This window comes from Trachurus trachurus, assembly GCF_905171665.1.
Source record: "Trachurus trachurus genome assembly, chromosome: 15".
NCBI classification, from domain to species: domain Eukaryota; kingdom Metazoa; phylum Chordata; class Actinopteri; order Carangiformes; family Carangidae; genus Trachurus; species Trachurus trachurus.
In genome coordinates this window covers 19,971,931-19,981,292 of record NC_139906.1, presented here as the reverse complement: position 1 = coordinate 19,981,292, position 9,362 = coordinate 19,971,931, and positions in this window count along the sequence as shown.

Sequence of the window (9,362 nt, the reverse complement as noted above, 5' to 3'; positions counted from 1 at the left end):
GGTCCTCAAAACAATAACAAGAAAATACACAGTCCACAGTAGAGAGGTAGGTTTGTTTCTCCTTCATAAGTTAGATGATAGTTGCGGTATGGACCTCTCCTCATTGATTGATTGTAAATAAATAAGGCGAAGGGTAGCCTACTGCTTTTCTGCATCATCAAAAAGAGAGACTAGACTAACTTTTGGGAAAAGTTATGTTGTAGGCTATTTCTTTAGAAACCAGTCAAGAATTACAAAACTTGTTATAATGATTTTTTTTTTCAAATAATCTTTGTAAAAATCAATAAACAACCTGTTCAAAAAATAGGATATCAAACTGCAATAACAAAAAGGCATGTCAATCTATCAACGTGCCTGTTTATGTATTTTTGTGTAGCTAATGTCCATACCACTGGCTGTTCTGTATTGTGTGTTTTATTGTACATGAGTGTACTTGAATGCTCCTGAACAATAAGGTCTGTCCAATGTGGATTCACTTGCTCTATCTGAGCATCCACCATTGGACAATTGAGCTGCAGTAGATTAATTTGTAATTTGAATAGAATTTGTCTGGCTGACACTGAGACCAACCACAAATCACTTCTTGATCAGCAGATTATGTCAAATGAATTTCCTATCAAATTTTAACTTTGTACCTGGTAAAGCAGTGAATCGTGTTTGATTTCATTTCTTTGGTATCACATGTGACCAGCTGTATCATAGCATGACAAGTGTTCTACATTGGGCGAGCTGACCTTGACGATTTTATTCAGACTGCATAAAATTGCTTGAAATCCAAGAAATATAGATAATTTCTCTATACATGTTTTGCAGACATTATATTAAGTGAGATGACTGTTTGTTTTGTTTTTGTTTTTTTAGGACATCCTGACACTGAGTCAGTTTCCCTGGAGGAGCCTGAGGTATAGTTGTGGTAGGCTACATGGTCAAAAAAGACTTGAGGCTTCAGGTTCTGCTACAGACAACATTATCCAGCAGATATGTGCATTGTCTTCTGCTCTGTTTCAGACCTGTTTACGCATTCATTTAAACCCTGCATGGTCCAGCACACAAAATCCTGATGTTGAATCCCTTTGCAAATATTATGACTGAGCTGAATCCATTTCTTGCAAGGACTCTAAACGAATGGACGCAGTTTACATACCTACCATGCCCTTAATAAGTCAAGCTTGTGGACTATTGAATGTCTTACAGTGCAAGACTTCTAATAAAAGATATGTGAAAAGGCAGAATAATGATGTGTCACACACCAAACAGAGACAATGAATGGATGGTCACCTTTCGGGATGAACTTCGTTTCATCATGACTAAGAGCTGCGTTGATTCAAAGTACTGTCACTCACTCTCTCAGTATAACTGCTGGAACAGCATCACAAAATCTCTTTAGCGTCTTTGTTCAGTTTGTCAAGAGGAATAAACCTCACTAGCCTCTCATCCAGCCCCTCAGTCTAATAAAAATAGCTTTCCTTCAGTGTTATTCACAGTCCTTGTGATTTAATACAACCTTGGCTCACACATTGTTATGCAAGTGCATTCTCTGGTTAACACGACTGAGGAAGAATGTATAGAGGAAAATAATAACAGGGTGGCAAGGATTGAACCTATGTATAAAATCATTTTATGTGAAAAATCTTTGTTATTTCTATAGCTCTATACTTAATAGAATTCCCAGCAACTGCAGGTGAAGTGGTGCTTGACATATTGCAATTTGATATTCTGGTTCTTTGTCTGATGGTGGAGCAATTCAGCATTGCCAAGTAAGTAAAAAGGTTCTTGAATACAGTTTATCTGAGTCCAAATTAAACACAATATATGAGACATTTTTGAAGAATTAATCTACGGTTGTTAAACAATCATAATTGGAAAAACACTAGGACGTGCAAATATAGGCCTACTATCTGAGGAAGGTATTTAAGGCCGACAGAGGAAGATGAGTAAAGTTGTATCTTACATTAAAACTGAAAAATGTCTTTTCTTCATACATTTGGATTATTTGTTAATCTCAGTTTACTCAATAAACAATTCATACAGTAGTTTTGTCACCTGGCTGCACAGTAGCGTAGTCGTCCACTAGATGTCTCCTCATCTCCACCTTTTCCCTCCACGCTGTGAGTATGAGGAACATCACATGATACTTTTCCTCTATCTGTCTTTTTGTCTCTTTTGTCTGAGTGATGCCTCACCTTGTTCAGGTTTTGTTTTCACACTGATGCCGAAATGGCTCTTTCTTGTTTCACATAAATCTTAATTGATCACTCTCGGCTTTAATGTAAACCATCCTCTCTTTCCAGACCTTTTGCCCCAGGATGCTGCCATGACAACAATGATGTTTGTTATACTGATTGTGTCAAATTGCCGAATACATTAATTAATTTTCTCCCCTCTGATAGATTAAAACACCAGTTTTTTTTTTCCAGCAGTAACGCTCAGCTTGGTAAATATTAGCTCATAGGATATCAATATGTTCATGTGGTGACAATATGGTAATTAATTAGCATACATTTTGGCTGCTCTAAATTAACACTGTTCCACTGACTAATTAACTAGGCCTACCTACAGGAAATGAGTCAGACTGAGCTGTAAAACAATCCTGCAACTGCTTTGTACGTCATGGCGCAATGACAACAATGCAATATTGTTTGTTTTTAAAGACATTTACAGTGTTTTATATTTTTGGACCATGCATATGTTTTCTTTCATATTGTTTTTTCTGTGCTTTCAATCAACCCCAGATCTATCAGCAGGACCATCTGTGATTTGTTGCTCTGTGGTCATTGACCCATCTGTGTGTTTGTCTGTCTGATGAGGTTAATGGTGATTGACCTCAAGAGAGGAGTCAGCTGAGAGTCTTGTGCCGGACACAAAACCTGTGATACCATGAAATTAAAGACTTCTTGTTGTAGTTTTGGTCACGTTTCTTTTATTGTTAAATCTGCACTTACAGGCCTATTGTGGCAAGTTGATAAAGATTTCATCAGGTTGACCACAGCTTCTGAATTGACTTGTTTTGCCTGTGGCATTGTAAATGACAAACTAATGACCTTTGTGTTCATGATGCACTATAACCGTGGTCGTCTGATGATAAAACGGGAGGACGGACGAAGTGTTGTCATGGCCAGGAGGAACATTTTTCGTCCTGCCTGACATGATCTCCATCTTTCACCTTCTATTTCTCAATCTGAATCATCAGTGGTCTTACAGAAATACACTTAAACATACTACTTTACTTCAGCCTGAAACACGGAGAGCTTAACTGTCAAGATCTGTTGTTTTCGACACTAATCTGTGGGAGATATGACAGTGAGGCACATGTGTTGGCTTGGTAACCAATCCAGTATCCAGTGGCAACAGAGGTCTATTGAATGCTGGGTGGCTCTGTATTGGCTGGTGTGCCCACCACTCTCCTGTGTCACAAAGTCACAGACGCACATCCATATAGCAGCTCAGAATAATGGCAGGGTTGTGTAATATTCAGCTGAGGAGTCAATATTGTGTGTGAGTGTGATTGGGGAGGGGTCACCCAAGCACTGATATTACAAATGCTCTTTGTGTTGAACAACTTGGTGTACTGACCTGCAGGTGGTAGCACTCTCTGTCTCTGTCACTGTCCCTGTCTCTTTATCAGACGTGAACACACACAAAACACACACCTCATGCTTAAGCCCTTATTTTGAAGACCCTCTATCCTTCACATTACATGCTCCCATAAAATGACAGGGCATCTTTTAGGGTTGTCTCCGCTCTGGAGTCCTATCCATATCTGAAGGCATCCACTGGGGCAGAGGCAGACACAACAGGATAGGCGTCTTTGTCTCAGACTCATGTCTGTCAGAGACACACAAACACACCCCCAGCCTCTCCTCTATTTGGGCGGCTGTTATAGAGAGGGCAGATGGCTCATTACCATAAATAGGACAGAGAGAGAGAGAGTGAGTGAGGGGGCCTTGCTCACCGACCAACAGGACCATGCCGCCCAAAACCAAGGAAATGGGAGGCCGTTGCTAGGAGAGAGGAAAGACAGCTTTATGGCAACACAAAGCTGATTCCCCCATCCGACCTCGTACTGCTCCCGCCCCCTCGTTCCCTGCTCTGGGGACAGAGCCTTGAATCTGCTGGTCGGGGACAGATGGTCGATGGGCCCCACTGTCTCTACAGCTGGACACAGGCTGCACCGGCACAGTCAGACCTGGCAGGACTGAATCACACCTCATCCCGTCCAACGTATCAGAAGCAGGAGCAGAAAGTGCTGAAGCCCAGGCCATCAGCTAAGAATAGATCCACACTTGTTGCCCACGGGAAATGTGTGGCTGCACAATAGATGATAATATGTTAAGAATTTATCTTTGTAGTAGTGCAGTGCTCTCTCAAATCATTCACTGCAGGATAATCACAGGTTGCGTCTTGCTTTTCCATTGTTGCTATTTGGTTTCTCAACACTTAATGGCAATGATTTGGTCAGTGCTTGTATCGAGAAGTTCTAAAATTATACATCTATACCTAAACAAACATACACTAAATCCCAAAACGAGGCAATGTGAATAGGATTATTTTAGTTTTTTGTTCTTTTTCTATCATCTTGCTAATCTGAAAAGCCCATTTGGGTTACTGCATTTTTATTTATTTTTTTGGACTGCTTTCTTTGTTAAATGTATTCAGCCATATGTCGAAAATGAAAAAGGTGCCCCAAAATAGTGGGAGGTGGGGCAAAGTGAAGCACTTCTTCTTATGAAAAGTGTTTCAACCACCTCTGAAACAATAGCACATCTGCTCTCACAAGACCTCTGGTCGAAAGGGCAAGTGCAGCCAACTGTCTCACAGACAGGAAGGAGGAGAGATCAATTGAGAAAACAAGAGAGTGTCATTTAGATAAATGAAAAATGTTAGCTATACCTCTGTGTGGCAATTAATGAATGGCTGTGTTGATCTGATTTGAAGCTACACCCTGAAATGTGTTCATTTTCTCTCATTTGCCACGTTGCTTGATTGAGTTAAGACCTTTTGCATATTGTCCATGGTGAGGTCCAGCAAACTGGGACAGGATGTTTGACTGCATCACCTTAATGTGTTGCAAGAGAAAAGAGGGATGAGAAAGGAGTGGGGGTGGGGGGCAAACGGGGGGGGGAAGAAAGCGTGGCAGCAGCATGACAACTAAGCAGAGTAGAGGCGGTCCTGCATCACCTAGCCATCCGCCCTGGTTGCATAGGAACACGAGGGCCATGCCTACCCTGCAGACACACTCCTTTCCTCTCTCCTCTGACACACTTCATTACCCAGTGCTCAGCCAGGCACAGAGAGGCACTGCACCACTTTCTCAACACTACAGCCGTGTGCCTGCTCACAGCACTAGCAGGCCAGGCTCCCCACAGACCCAGCCAGGATATACACTGCCCCTCAGGCATCGGGTCACAATCGCTTTATATGCACAGTGCAGAGACAACACTGGGAGGTCTCAACATGTATCATGTGAGCAGTGGGTCCCAACCCTTTTTGTTTGTTAGACAGTCCGGTTGGATGAACTTGTAGCCTATACCCTTTAATGATGCCATCATATTCCAAATGGATTTGTTTGAACTGATTTTAAACTGGGTGCTGTGTTTTAATAATGTTAAGTGGATAAAAATTTCATCTGTATTAAAAAAAATCTTTACTTTACTTTCACCTAACTTTTAAACCATTTAACCTTTACTTTTGGCTTTCAATCATTTATCCTTTATTCAGCTTCAATCATTAAACTCTTTTTTTTTCATTTCATTTAATTTCATTTACCTTCAGCTAACAATATCAACCATTTAACCATTAATTATGATTTAGTATTTCAGCTATTTGTCCATCGCTTTTAGCTAACTATTTCAACCATATGTCCTTTACATTTGGCCATTTCAGTGTGTAACCATTGCTTTTGGCTAACTGTTGGTGTAGGAGCAAAAATATGTTTTGCATTGTTTCTTTATGTATGCCTTACATCATTGCATCGTGATTCGTGATGATATCATTGCATCGTGATGATGTCATTCCGTTGACACATTGGGGTGTGTGTGGTTATTTTCTTTTATTTATTGTGTGTGGTGGCGGGAGTTTGAACACAAAGGAACTAGTAGCTCTAATATTTTTTGTTGAACGTCACCTCACTGTTACTGTTATTATCATCATTATTATTTACTGAGACTGACCTTGGTTTATTTTTCCTTTTTGCTATAACTGTTTGTTGGCTCTTTTTGATTTTTGTTAGAATAAACACGCTAAACTGATCATGGACCCTTTGACTTTTTGGACACATCACAAAAGACAAGCTTTAAGTTCCTCAGTGGCTAAAGGCTTGAAAGACAGCCGCAATAGTTGCTAACTAAACTTTATTGCACTTTTACACACCTTATCACTAATATTTCCAGTTAGCTGACTCAATATCTATATATAGGCCTTTTTCCCCTTTTAAGATCAAATTGTAATGTTTTATCAAATCAATGTACCCCTGGTTTGTGATTAGTAAAGTGCCCCTATACACTAACATGTGGTTTTATGGAAGTTCATAGTTCTGTCAGATTGTGAATTTGATGACATATACTATAACTTTTCATCCAGCTATGATTACTTCAAACCACACAAAGAAGTTTGAAATTATAATTCACATTACAAGGCAGCAGCCAGACTCATTACTGTGGTGTGTGTACACAATTCACACTTATTCACATTGCTGGAGGAACACTAGCAATCCCTCATACGTGTCATAGCCCACTGCGAAGCTGGTAGTGCCAGACAACACTGCTGGGCACAAGACCACCATTGTCCCACAAGATAAAGTGCACTTGTGACCAAGGCAAGGCGGGGAGGACCAGATGCTGTGAAAAGATAAGGGAGTGTCAAAGAACAAAGCTTTTGGTGTTGTGTTGTTGTTTACAGTGAATTCGTCAGTGAAATGTTGCTGCAGACGTCACGACTTTGCATTGCTGATTAAGTATTTGAAATTGTAGGTACATGTCAGAGCGGAGTGTCTTCCCTTTATCTTCTTCCTGCTTCAGGGTTAATTGACTACAAGTGTTCATTTGCTTGCAAGGAGCAGTCATTAAGGCTGAATAACAAAATTTAACTTGGCAATAGAACAGCCAGGGATCAATAGGTTAATTCAATTGCGCCTGCATGTGGTGTATTGTATAGCAGGGCCATTTGAAGGTCTTTATGAGGGAGTCGTGCAGTTTTAGTGTGCTTAAAACTGCAAAGAGATAGCATGGATATTGGTCAATAAAGAGAAAAGTACAGCACTGAAGGTACTGGAATAAAAAAAGACCAAAGTTCAGTTTTGTGTGTTTGGTGACTGCTAAGTTACAGATGAGAAAGGAAGTCTATCCTTGATTTGTTACAGTCAGTTTGGGGAAACTGCTATGATTGTATATAACTGGAGCCTTTAAGAGATTTTAACAATGCGTCATCATTGTTTATGACAGGTTACTGCAGGTAGATTGTAAGTAGTCCATTACCCAGGCCATTTATAATGCATGTTTATGAAGTTCTGTGGTGTAGTGGAGGCTTAGAGCAAGAGAGGCCCAAGATAAGAGGGTTGTGAACTAACTGTGGACACACATTTGAGGGCCCACGTCTTGCAGGCTCTCTACACCCCTGGCTTTTGGCCTTCAAAATTATTAAAACCAGCCATTTTTAGTATATCGCTTTTGCCTTGTGCATGGGGTTTGTCTTAATTACAATGACAATCCATTGTTTACTGAGTGCAGATTACCGAAGAGGACCAATATAAACTTTTTTTTTTTTTAAGTAGTTAGTCACACAGTCTTGTCTCATTAAATAGTTAAGTTCTTTTTCATTAAGCCTTAGTAAAATGTAATTTACTGTCCTTAGCTCATGCTGGTAAGCTTAATCCTCCCCCGGAACAAATTGACACTTGGGCCTGTTTATACAAGCGTTTGCCCAATCTAACCTGAACAAATAGACTGAATCAATACAGAATTACAGGATATTTGCTTGACTGTTGAAGAGATCATTCCTCTGCCCTGCATGTTGAGCATTTTATTGCCTGTGCATTAAAGGAGGCACTTATCAGCTGACAGATAACAGACAATCAGCACACTGCTGACACAATTCATGAGACCCAGTTAGCAGAAAGGATTGTCAAACAAAGGCTCCTGTAGGCAAACACGCTCTTCAGCAGAGGATAACTGGAGGCAAAATCTGGGAAAACCTCTAGGGAAAAGAAACCTGAAGAACAAAGAAAGTGTTGCATTTGAAAGAAGCTGACCACGCCTGGTTGCTCGGCTGACAGTTAGAGTCCATGTATGCTTAGGCCTATACTTACACTATTTTCACTGTAAAGATGTAAAGTGAATAAGTAAGACTGAACGATTAAAAAAGAGAGATAAACTGTCTGTGGTGCTTGTTTTATGCTTTCCCCTTAAACAGTGGTTTGCTCCTTCTAGAGCAATTAAGCCTGAACTGGTCTTTATGCAGCAGCCAGGCAGCCACCAGCAGTTTAACTGACAGTTGCATTCTCATCCTGGGAAGAATGCAAATGCCACCTGTTTAACCAGTAACAACTCGGCCCGTACTTATCTAGGAAAATAAAATACCATAGAGCCTCAGAACGCGTGTGTGCGCATGCGTCTGCATGTGTTTCTGCAAGTATGTGTGTTAGGACACCTTACGTCACAATTCTCTCGATGGCTCTTCCACTTCGCATTTCAAAGGAGGTTCAAACTAATTAGCTCAGGGTGGTGCCTCTCTGTTGGTCCCATAATAACTGCAGGTAACTATTCCTATGTCAGTGACTGTATATAGTAACATTCTCTAATGCCCTAACCTGTCCGAAAGTGGAACTAACCAAAGAATAAAGGCTGAAGTGTGCATGCTGTTAAATATTTATACACAATACATCATAGTTCTTTATGTCATGAGGAAGCCCAGGATGCATTTTTATCGTCTTTACACCGTCTACGTACTCTAAATGTATGAGTGAGAGAAAGCAGGGAAATGGGAGAGGTAGACAACAGCTGCATATCCCTAACGAACATGCAAAATGTATTATTCAGTTCATGTCTGTGTGTGACAGAGAGACAGAGATAACTAGAATTATTGCCTTGTGGTTATGCTCCCACCACTCTAGTTTCAGGTTACATCAGTGTTTATCAAGAATCACATAAAATATTTACCACTTATGTGAAATTTTGGTGTGAAGTCTCAGGTAATAGGTAAAAATTGTTTAGTGAGGTCACCGTCATGTTGACCTTTGATTTTTAGCCAAGAAAATCCAATTGGTTCCTTTATTTGAGTTACTGTTACTGTGATATCACATTCACAAAGCCAAAAATGGGTTTTGTGATGGCATCATACCCTTGACCTATGACCCCCAAAATTTACTG